The following is a 12,731-nucleotide window of genomic DNA, read 5'->3' on the forward strand; positions in this document are numbered from 1 at the left end:
GGCAGGTATTAGTCATTTTTAATGTATATTGAATTAATAAACATCTGTTGTTATGCCGATTCTGAAATAAAACAAACAGCGCAACCATGTGGTGGACTTCCATAAATGCCGGTGCCAAGCACTGGAAGCCACCAGCTCAAATTAAGCCCTGATCTCAATCTTGCATTCACTTTTTCATCCCGGGTTTCTCCTGTCCCATCTTTCTCGTCCTCTTTCTTTCTACTGTTTCTGAATTTCTCTCTTGCTCTGGATCAAAGTCTGATGATGAAAAATATGTTCTGATCCTGAAAACTGAGTACCCTTGCCCACCCCAGTAACCACCAGCACAAATTAGGGGCTCGGGGTCTGATTTACAATGGTAATTTGCACTTCTGAGTAAGTTTACACTTTTGAATATGTTTACTACTTTTCGGTATTCACGTACTGCTCTTTTGGAGTAATTTATACTATTTGTTGGTAAAAAAAACAGCACTACACAAGGCCATCCACCTGTACTGCAGCACACTCCCATACAAAATAACAGAGGTAGGGACAAACTACAAAAGTGTAGGTTATTACAACAGTTCAGCTTGTAAATAGCACTTTGTATCACTTTTTTTAGTACTAATGTAGTACTACAAAACCTAGTTTGTGAATCAGGCCCACAGTGTTTTAAGATATGTAGCAATGGTGTGTTATCTGCATATCAAGAGGCAGAATGACATTCATAGAAAAATTGTGGGAAAAGGTGCTTATATTCTTATCTGAGTACCCAAGCATTGGGTAGGACTGCTGCAAAGATTTTTGTCACTCAAGATGATGTGACATTTTGCTTCATCGTCTAATGAGTAATGGCGTATACAGGGGTCTTCTAGGTACCAATTGGTGCGCTCTGGCATGAGGCAGTTTAGGCTTCTGTATTATATTACCTTTCAAAAACCCTGATGGTGGCGGTGCTTATGGTCTATGTTTGTTTGCATGGTAATACGTAGAGAATCAACCTAGCTAGAGAGCAGCAAAGTGCCGAATAAGGGCGGGCTGCCAGTCAGGGTTGTTTACATTGAAGCAAGATGTTCCTGAGTGGTGAATCCTATTATGGGGAGATGTACTGTTCTTTGAAGGTGCAGGGCTTCGGTTCCTCTTTGAACCCCTGAAGGTCTGCTGCAGGTATGCTCTTAATGGGGATGTTTTTCTAGATGGGAAGGCTTGTCTTCCAGTTTTCTCTTTCAATGTATTTGTTTCTTCCCAGTCTGGGGATAGCTTGTCTTCTGGTGTGGTGCTATTCACCTTGGGTCTTCTTTGCCACATACGGAGGAGTGCCAGTTCTGGACGACTTTCATGCGATGCAGACAATACTCAAGATAAGAAGGGCTTGGAAAGTAAGCAAGTGTTGGAGGCATACGTCCAAACTTCTTTAGTTATTTTCTGATAACATCTGCCTTTCTACGAGGTATCGCTAGGAACACTGGAATTATGTGATTCTGCAGCTGTGGCGTTTTCCACATAATTATGGATTTCCTGCGTTTCCAACATAATCCCTCATCTGCCGCATAATTTACAGATTTTAACAAAAAAAGTTAGTTTTTAGCTCAAACAGAACAAATGTTCCTAAAATCACAGCAACCAGCGTGGCAGTGCAGTGTATGGCCATACACAAAGGTTGACTGGTCACCTTTTAGTTGCTTCTTACTGTATTCTTACTCTATTTCAATGAGAAACTGGTACCAATGAGATGTGATAAAGTGCCAAAATTATGAAGTGATATTGTCTCAAAACTGTATTTGGATACAATGTCAAGGGAAGCACAATGGGAGGAAACGATGAATATTATAAATAAAATTGCTATTTTGACCAGAGAGTAACAAATGATACTGTTAGATGTAATTGAAGCTATCGATTGCCCGGGCCATGGAAGTAACTCCTAGTCAGTCCTTATTTTTCAGTCCCCAGCTGTAAGGATCCTGGGATTTGTAAACCATTCTTAAAATGGGAAAGGTTAACATGTTGGCGTCAAAGACCAGATCTAGCAGATTGCAGATCTCATTATATGGGGCTGATTGTAACAGAGCTATACATCTTCAAAGTAATTGTGGCTCCTGGTTAAGAGTGCAGGCTACATAAAGGAGGGTTATACGGGTGAATTAAGAAGAGATTATTGGTCAGGGCTTTAATGATGGATAAAAGCCCAGAAGCAAATGCGAAGTCTTGACCTTTGGATCCAAATAAACTTTGACCTTCTTCCAAGCAATGCTACTTAAATGAAGCTTGGAATGAATGGTTTACAGGTAACAGACATGTGGGACACTGGCAATAGCCAATACATGTACATAGGGGTAGTAAGCACTATCAAATATATAATACAAGATATGAGATTGTATCTATGTACATTAATGTTGTTTGAAAATAGCTATGGAACGAAAAAAACGAGATACCCTACAACGTACTGCGCTCAGCATACCGGCCAATAAGCCATCACCTTGCCTGTACACTTGAAGTCTGTATTATCTCAGCTTCTACACTTGGCGAACCATGTGTGGTATTCAAATATCATAATATGCGTATATTTTTTCTGCACGCCTACACTCTTTCTGAAACAAGAATCTATTGGTAAAAGACAAAATCCTAATATTTAGAGCAAAATATATGAGTAAGCGACCTTTGGCGAGTTAGAAGGCAGGAGTGATATATTAAAGGTTTTTAAAGGCATGGCTGCTACAATAGCGTATATAAGATGCCACGACCCTCGTGCAAGCAAGGAAGATTGCCCCAATTGACTGATGTTGGGGTGGTAAATCCATCATTTATCCGAGCCCTGGGCCCCGGTGCCACTGTACCTGCTGCACCAGTGGTAGCCACGGTCTTCCGCTACACCACTGCACGGTTCATGCCACTAGGAGCTGCGATTGTTTTGGTTCGGACGACAACGAGCGGCGTCGTCGACGCACCGCTTCCCCTCTGCCGAGAGGAAATGGATGCGCAAGTTGTGCAACCCTTGTTTGGTAAACAGCTCTGCTGCTAGGAAGGGGTAGATTGGGCCGCGAGGCGGCTGCCGAATCAAACCCAGATGCAGGACAAAGAAAACAGCAGGACACTTCGGGCGCGCGGCCAGCGCGAGGGCGTCACTGCTTTGTTAAGCGCGGCCGCGTGCCAAGGCAATCACAGCCTGTTCTCGAGGCCGTGCCAAGCGCTGCGCAGAAACCTGTGCGGAGAGAGGCGCGGCCTGTGCTGCCAGCACAGCTCGGCAGTGTGCTTTCAATCCCAGGGCCAGCGCTGCCTTCCTTCCTCGTGTACCTGAGCGTACTCTGGGTAATGAAGTCTGCCTGGCCCCTCTGGGACTTGAATGTATTGTATTCAGTGCTTTAAATGGAAATTTAGGAGTGCGGGTACAAGAGCGGTGGAGCGTCGCCCCGCTAAAAAAAAAAATGCCCCCAAGACGGAAAAATAAAATGGTAATAAAGTTCTTTATTACTATTTTATTTTTCAGCATCTCGTCCTGAACAGTGTGTCAGGACGGGGAGGGGCAATTGCTGCCGAATGGCAACAGGGAGCTCTGCACTTTTTTAAAGTGCGCATGTCCCTTTGGTCGGCTGTCTTGTGACGGCCAGACTGACATGCGCACTTTAAACATCTCTTACCTAGCTGTTTTAAGACAACTGGGTTGGAGAGAGCATAGGCCTCCAGCGCTCTTGTGAGCCCTGAGAGAGGCATTTCCCACACATTCTGATGCTTCTTTCATGCTGGTTAACAGCATGAAAGAAGCACCGGGATTGGCTAGTGCAGTTTCCTGTGTGCCGTCGTGCATCGGACCCAGGAAAGACAATGAGAGGAGAGAAGATCGTCCTTAGGTAAGTGCCTTTTTTAAAAATTGTATTATTATTGTACCTCCTCCTGCTCCCCCAATGTAAATACGAGCCAGCTGCCACTGCAGGTACTCACTATTTACAGTATCTGTTTGCTCCTGGGAAGTGCTGGTACTCTCCCCATTAAATGCATTGCAGCAGTGCTGAGAAGTGCAGGTACTCTCCCTTACAAATTAAAGAAGTGCAGGTACTCAGTACCGGACAGTACCTGCCCATTTAAAGCACTGATTGTATTACAATTGAATTGTGTAGATTTTATTGCACGTCACGAGGCACTCGCTATGGTGCTGATGAGTAGCATGCTAATCTTGAACCCAAGGCTAGTGTTTAATTAAGTGGTTTTTCGTTAGTAAGTTTATTCTTGTCTTCAGGTGTTACCTAAAGAAGCATTTGACAGGGTCCCACTGCTTCATGAGCCCAGGCGGCGACTACTCCACGCATAAATGACAGTCTTGCTCTTCCTTATGCTTCTTCTTATTTTCAGGACCTAGCAATTATGGATAAAATTGCTAATTAAGGACTCATTTTCTTATATTGTGCCTCATTTTATTGACAGGTGTCACAGGGTCTCAAGCTTTTTCTGTAATAAGGGCAACTTATTTTCAATGAAAATCATCCCAGGCTACTACTGCAAGTGTTTATACTGTATTTGTATAGCGCTTACTACCCCTGATGAGGTGTCGTAAAAGTAACCACTTCAGACAAGATTACCTTTGTGTCCACTCTATGCAAGATTACGAGCAGTGATCACCTCAGTTCATCAGACATGGTTGACAGCAGTAATATAAACAAGCACTGGCAAAGCCAGTGGGTTTTGCCTATGCCATATTAATTGGCATTGTCAATGGTTTTAGACTTGTTACACAGCAATATGATCTGCTGTGCAAAATGGCTTAAAGTATGCCATCGCACTCTAAGAACACGCCTCCTCGAAGCCGGAATACAAGAGAAAGCCCTCGAATGGACCACATCTTTCCTCTCCGGCAGAACCCAGAGAGTCCGCCTCCCTCCCTCCCGTTCCAAATCCACCAACGTCATCTGCGGCGTACCCCAGGGCTCATCCCTCAGCCCAACATTATTCAACATCTACATGGCCCCCCTCGCACAAGTAGCCCGCCAACACGACCTCAACATCATCTCCTACACCGACTACACCCAGCTCATCCTCTCCTTCACCAAGGACCCGCGCACAGCTAAAACCAACCTCCACGAGGGAATGAAGGCCGTCGCCGAATGGATGAGAAACAGCCGCCTGAAACTGAACTCGGACAAAACGGAGGTCCTCATCCTCGGACCCAACCCCTCCGCCTGGGATGACTCTTGGTGGCCAACATCTCTAGGAACCCCACCAACACCGACCGACCACGCACGCAATCTGGGCTTCATCCTCGACTCCTCCCTCTCCATGTCAAAACAGGTCAACGCAGTCTAATCCTCATGCTACAACACCCTCTGCATGCTCCGCAGGATCTACAAGTGGATCCTGACAGAAACAAGAAAAACATTGACACAGGCCCTCGTCAGCAGCAGGCTAGACTACGGCAACGCACTCTACACAGGCATCCCAGCCAAACACCTGCGACGCCTCCAACGCATCCAAAACGCCTCCGCCCGACTGATCCTCAACGTACCCCGCTGCAGCCACATCACACCCCACTTGAGAGACCTTCACTGGCTCCCTGTTGACAAGAGGATCACTTTCAAGCTTCTTACCCACGCACACAAAGCACTCCACAACACCGGACCTGCCTACCTTAACAACAGACTCCGCTTCTACACCCCCACCCGACAGCTCTGCAGACCTCGCCCTCGTCCCCCGCATCCATCAAAAGACATCCGGCGGCAGATCCTTCTCTCACCTCGCCGCCAAGACATGGGACACTCTCCCTACCAACCTACGACAGACCCAGGACCTACTCTCCTTCAGAAGACTCCTCAAGACCTGGCTCTGTGACCAGTAGCAGCTACCCCCCTCAGCGCCTTGAAACCCTAACGGGTATGTAGTGCGCTTTATAAATATGCTGATTGACTGATTGAAAATAAAGAAAAAAAGTGCTGTGATGCATCCAGTGCTGGCTGTCATAGCACTTTTTTGTCTGAACCGGGGAGGTAAAATAAAGAACACCAGAGGGGGTGGGAGGGACAGCAACAAGCAATAACGAAGTGGGAGGGACAGGGTAAACAACAAGTTCAGGAGGGTGGTAGGGAGGAAGAGGGTTAGAGGGGGCCTGTAAACAACTGGGCTCTTCAGGAGTGCTAGATTAAAAATAAAAAAAGTACCTCTACAAGAGGCAGCCAGTGGAACGACACTGGTCGCAGAGACAGGAAACTGTACTTTATCTAAACTCCATGGATGACCAGACAGGTGGAAGAACCAAAGAGAAAATGGAAGCGGCTGAAGACCCTGACCAATGAGAAGCAAGGAAATGAGTGACATTAGAGCAAACCAATGATAAGTATGGGGCAGGCTTTAAGCCCGTCTTATTTGTTTGTTTTTTGCAATGACAGCGCCTGAACTGTTTAGGCGAAACCAAAAAGGCTTTTTCAATATGGAATACCTTTGCATGAGTAATACATAACAGCCATATAGTGGTAATGCCTCTGGCATCAAGTTAATAATATTAGTAATAAGTCTTCTCAGTGCAGCATGATTTATAAATATATTTTGGATATTCAACAATTTTTCTCCAAACATCAGCTTATGAGTTCCAAAAATGCTCACATTTTGTCTTGAATAAACTCTCCTCCAATATTGGGATACATATATTAATTCAACCAATCAAATGTTTCCAGTCTAGTAGGCTAAGTTGGACACAGGAGACCTACTTTTATGTAGATGGGAAGCTACCAGAAGCTCACAAGCTACTTGTTGGAGAAGCCTGGTTTGGCACTTACTGCTATTATTAATGATGTAGTAGATTCTCAATCTGTGCAACATGAGAGTATCATCATTTTTGTCAGCAGTTCAGATTGTTATTTGTGAGAATACCATAAATAGGACACAAAACAAAGTGCCTTTAATGCTAACAGGCAGCTTTTCAATTTCCCAAAGTGTAGGTTCTGAAGATCCCTCATATCATCACAACGCCCTTTTACCGGTCACATGTTTGTCATTTACAAGCCACTGTCAACAGTCAAGTTAACTGATGTGAAAAGAGCTGCCACCTGACCAGTACCTGGCTGATACGTTTGAGCCAAGACAGGTAACAAAACATAAGGACAATCACTAAAAAAGTTGTGTTTTGTTTCTCTCTGTGATATTGATGTAAGCACAAATATAAAATGAATATAAGCCCAAGGAATAATGCTGTTGGAGCAACGTAGTTTTGACTCCACCTTTACCCGTCACAAATATGCAATATATGTGCACCTAGCACCACATAGTTTGTGTTTTCTAACGTTATCAACGTAAAGTGTTGCACTTAAACTTAGTACTGAAGTGCATTCACTGTAGAACTAGAAATGCATATATTCTGTGTGCCTTAACCCTATGAAATGAAATGTAGTCTTTATGGATTGGATAGAATTATCCTGACACTATTGAATTGCATTCACTTAAAAAAAACTAGAAGCATTTCTGTAAACGTGTGTTCTAATGTTTTCACATTTGAATTTATAATGTAGTTCTTAGTTACATTTATACTCGTGTACTCAAAGTTGCAATTGCATCTATCAAAAACTGTAACATTAATTTAATTTGAATCTATCTACTGGCATTCTAATTTATTTGTAGTTATATGTGCACAAATGACACATATTAAATGTGCAAAACACAAAGAGATGAGAGGTATATGTCTCTCTACACTTCCTCCCAAAACTAAATGATACACACAAAAGGTGTGGAGAGCTAACTGCTATGAGCACACTCAATTGGGTCTTGACCCTACCACCATAAGTAGTTCCATGGGAGATGAGTTGGTAGAACTAAGGGGGATTTGTCCTTTAGGGAAGAGGTGGTCTCACAAACGTAATTGTGTCATGCTTCATCATAGACCACCTCTCCCCACCCTAAGGCAATGCCACCCGGGCAGACTCAACCTCTTGGTTTGGACCTACCAGAGGGAGTTCTTAGATAAAGCTTACTGGATATTATTGGGATCCAGATCAGTAAAAATACCTAACAAACTTCGGGTAGCTTTTACCTTTAATAAGGGTGTCCGTTGGTATGATTAAAAACAAAGGTCTATGGTCAGCATGAGTATAATGGTTCAGCCCGTCCTAACATCAGCCAACATGTTTCTGTCCTCGCTCTGAGCCTGTACAGGTCTGGGGCATTCTTCTTCAGGGCTATGGATCTCTAGTTATATGGAAGTCTGGCACCTATCTCTATTAGAAGGTTGCAAAACCAGGAAAAACACACTTAGAACCTACCTGAGTGGTAAGTCGTCAGAAAAATACCTGATAGGGAAAGATTACATATTTAAGCATGCGCAGACATATTATGTCACCGTACACAACGTAACTATATGGTGAGCATGCAGGGTGGAAAACTGCAAACCACTGCACACATTTGTGCTCTAGTGTGAAAGACACTGCAAACCACTGCACACAATAGTACTTGTGCAACATGACAAAACAGTCTATACCTGATAATTATTAAATGTTATTTTAAGAATAAACCTACTATTGTCCTGTGTGCAGGGCACAAAGCCAACGCAGGTCGCAGGGCCCCAGTCATGTATGTTGTTTTGCAGTATACCTAGAAACAGGCCCTTGTTTGCCTAGGCCTTCTCAAACAACCATGCATCTGAGCTATAAATCATAAATCAGCTAGCGGGGGCGGTAAATTACCCAACCGCAATGGATAGCACCCCCGGGGGGAGCCATCAATATGATATGGTGCTGAAGTCATGCATGCAGAGAAGAGATCTACCTGATCCCTTGAGGCCCCCCCGTGTAACCATGATGAGGAACGTGGAGAAACAGAGTGTTAACTGACAGTCCCTATTCAGTAATGTATTGAGGTGTCGCTGGTACCCAAAGTCAACATCTTTGTCAGAACTGGTCTGGGAGGATACGCAAATGTTGCAGCTCACAACATGAGAATGGAAAAAACAAAGGAACCCTTGATGGCATGAAGGACTGGTGTTGCTTGGAAGATTCAAGTGGTATTAATTAGTGTTCTTACAGGCTTATGCGAGCCACTATTCCTTTGGTCTTTGAGAGGTGCAGACCTCTATGCTTTTCCCCTTTTTATCCCTTTGCTGAGCATGGGTTAGGCTAATACTTAATCCTCTAATTCTAGAAGACTCCTGACCGAGCTTCTGAAATGCTAACACTTTCCCTATATGCATGCGCACATATATTTTTTCCCCTTTTTCTGCAATTTCCTGACTTACTGAAATCCTTTTTTAGATTTAATTACATTTGATGAATTTAGATCTTCAGTTAAATGACTTCAGATGTTATTCATGCTAAAAACAGAGGATCGAAGACTCTTATCTGAGCACCAGATTTTACTGATAGTTTTCTGTATTCCTGTAACTGAACTTCTGGTTTGTCTCATGCTGATTCACCTAAATGTCTTCAGGAGGTTTGGTTATCCTGTTGTCATTTTCATTTTGTACCTTTACAGCATGGTTTGGGATTGATTTATATTAACCTGACTGTTAATGTGTAATAAAACTTCTTAACTTTATTTCTGATTCCTGGTCCTCATTGGGTGTCCAAACAGGTTACTCTGGTAATTGGAAATTGTTTGATTAATGCTAACTCCCTTCACCTCTTGTGTTGAAAAAGAAAGATCCATCAGGTAACCAAATGTAAGAGATTGGCTCAGTGCTCCATCACTGTTAAGATTTACACAAAGGTCTGCACACTAGGGGTGGGTGGCAAACTCTTCTCTGCCGGCAGAGTGGAGTTTACCGGCACGCGCCCTCACCCCAACTTTCTCTGTACATGTCCTTAGTTCTGTGCGTCTGCCAGGCAAGCGCTGGTTGGCTGACGCCACAGCCTTGATGTCTCGAGCTTTTAGATTGGTAGCGGTATGCCTTCTATCCTTCCCGCCTTCTCCTGATTGGCTATGGGGACTTTTGGATATGAATGCAAAGTATTTTAAAGAGTTCCCAGTTGGTGCTTTTTACTGCTCCAGCCACATCAGATCACAGTGTAGACTGTCCACATTCCAGCCCTCTCCAGAAAATGCCCTGATCGGGTTGTCCAAGGTCCACAGAAACCTATGAGAGGGGAGCAGCGGGTATCAGAGGCACGTGGCCCGACTGCAAAGCAGTGTGGTGATGGTTTATGATGGTTTGCAGTGGACTGCCAAAAATGTTATTCAAGTTGGTATGTCCCAAGAATAACACTCACTTCAAGAAAATCATTTAAATGACGTTCTTACACCGGGTAGAGCCCCTAGAAGTTCTACAGCACGCCAGGCCTCGCCCAACTGGTTAACCACATGGTTCTCTCATTATAAGTCCCCGGTCTGCCTTTTTTTTTTTAATAGTGCTTTGTCTCTATTGCGCGGCGCTGGCTGCACTGGTCCTGTGCAGGAATCTGTGCTCTGGATTTTGACTCCCATCCAAGCGGACTGCAGTCATGGCTTACATCAGTGTGTGGGATGAAACTTACTCTTGCATTACTAATTATGACAGTAGTAATTCGTTTTTATAAATGTAGCGTCTGCTGCCACAGTCTTGTGGCTTTGATCTTTTATTGAGTCAGTGACACTCCTTTTATTTTATTGACCTTGGAAAGATGAATGTGTGCGTTTGCTGTGCTGACTTTTGAACCTGTGGCAGCCGGGGAGGTTAGATCGGGGGACACAACACTGCGGGTTCCTCTGGCTAAGGGCAGCTGGTGCGGGATGGTGGATCTCCAAAGCCGGAGCCTCGTCGGGTAAGGTAGCCCAACAGTCGAGGACGGAAGGGATGCTCGGCTGTGCTGCCGGGGTGGAGGTGCCTCATTCATGGCGGACTCGAGGAACACCTTTACGCTGGCTGGGAGCCGCCTTCCTCCTTGCTCGTCTTTGGAGCCAGTCAGGCCTACCTGCTTACGCTGCTGGCATAGGGCAGCGGCTGCAAAGAGCCTTCTTGCCCACATGCCCTCTGGCATTTAAGGGTTCACCTTCGGGACATATTTATGGGGCGCGCATGAAAACAGCAGGCCAGCCCCTCAGGCACCAGGAAATAATTCAGCGGCGCAGACGATAAATGGTAAATACTGTCAGACTGCTGTCAGGTCCTTCGGTTGTCCAAGCCCTATCTCCTCGCCTTTCCTTGGCAGTGGCGTGCCTTGCACGTGATTGTGCCAGGCCTCTCCTTGTGCATGGCCAATGATGGCTAGGGCCTCCTGAACGGGGAGCTTCACTCTCTGCAAGGCCTCTTGCACGCAGTGGTATTCTTGTATGACTCATGCCTTAGTAGTGCCAGGGATGTGCTGTCACATGCACAAGACCTTGTACACTTAAACGCTAGAACTGTCAGGCAATATCAGAAAGCTAAGAAGTGAATCAGCGCTATGTCTGAAACCAATATGTTTCTTGAATAAAATGTCCACGCTCAGACACACTTTGGGGAATTTGGGAGGGGGCAGCACAGACTACTGACTCAGTGTTTGCTTGAAAAAGACCGCTTTTAAGAAACAGCTGCACATCACATATAATAGACCCTGGGCCTTTTGCCTTACGAAACTAAACCTCACCATACGAATGAGTTACCTGTGTTAAACTCACCTATCCCTCAAATAACCCCCCACCCGCCACATACTTAAATATGCAAGACTCTTCCTCCTCCTGAGCTAAACTTCCTCACTTGAGGCCTTCAACCTCCCATACAGTTTTAATGAAACTATTAACCTCTAACTAAGTTAACTTGTTAATGAACCTTAAATTTCCTGCCTCGTCCAGGCGTGCAGTTGCCTACGCGTTCCCTTTCAGCCTGGATTGCTGCTGTCAACAAAAATAAACTTGGTCAACCCATGTCAACTTCAGCCAACCGCCACCCAGAAAAAGGGTCCTTCCCTGACTTTTTCTGGCCACCCCTTTGTGTCCTGTGATCGCTTAGGCAAGTTGAACACCTTAGCCGCTACTTCTCGTACCTGCAACAAATATAGTTCCATGCCAATAAATGAAAGATACACTCAATTTCCGCTGAAACATTCCAAAGCATCATACCTTAAGTCTGCATACTCAGTTCTACTAACACTTTGCTCTCTCCTGAAATTCCTCATTGCACTGTTAATCTTTCTCTTCATTTTCTCAATCGCTATTGTTTTGGAGGCCCCTCTCCAGACTCTCCTTGGTATAAACGATGTCCACATAATGAGGCAACCTGACCACTGCTTTCGTATTTCCGACAAACCATCTTTCATCCATCGCAAGACAGCTACCCCCTTTTGCACCAGCAGACCATTTTCATCTAAATGTACCAATGTACAAATGTCTGCCCCCCCCTCGCCCCCCACATCCCCCTCCACCATCAACCTATTCAAGCAGGATGACTATTCCCTCTATCTCACTCCCACTTTGCCAAGTCATCATCGCACTTTTAGTATGGAGGAGTCAGGACCCAAGATGGCTCTGTGCCTGCCCTGGTGTGCCTGTTTTTTTGCTTCCACCTTATGGGATTTCCTAGTATCCACAACAACAAGCCCGAAACCTCTGGGGCTGAATCTCCACCTGGAAATAACAACAACAGCAATTGAAAAGGTATTCATGGTCTAATAAACCCCATCCCCCGCACATAACGCTGAGAGCAGCTGGAAGTTCATCTACCCAAAGTCATGATTTGCTGTTGACTCCAACCCAGCTTTCCCGCCTCCTTCGCCGTCCCTATGCAAAACTAATGTTTCCTGTACCCCCTTGCATCCACTCCTACGTGTTGTCAGCACTTTGCTTTTCAGTTAATGGCTGTGTTACATAGACACCGGCTTGCTGTCAGTATGCCAGAA

This window comes from Pleurodeles waltl, chromosome 12 (assembly GCF_031143425.1).
Source record: "Pleurodeles waltl isolate 20211129_DDA chromosome 12, aPleWal1.hap1.20221129, whole genome shotgun sequence".
NCBI lineage: Eukaryota > Metazoa > Chordata > Amphibia > Caudata > Salamandridae > Pleurodeles > Pleurodeles waltl.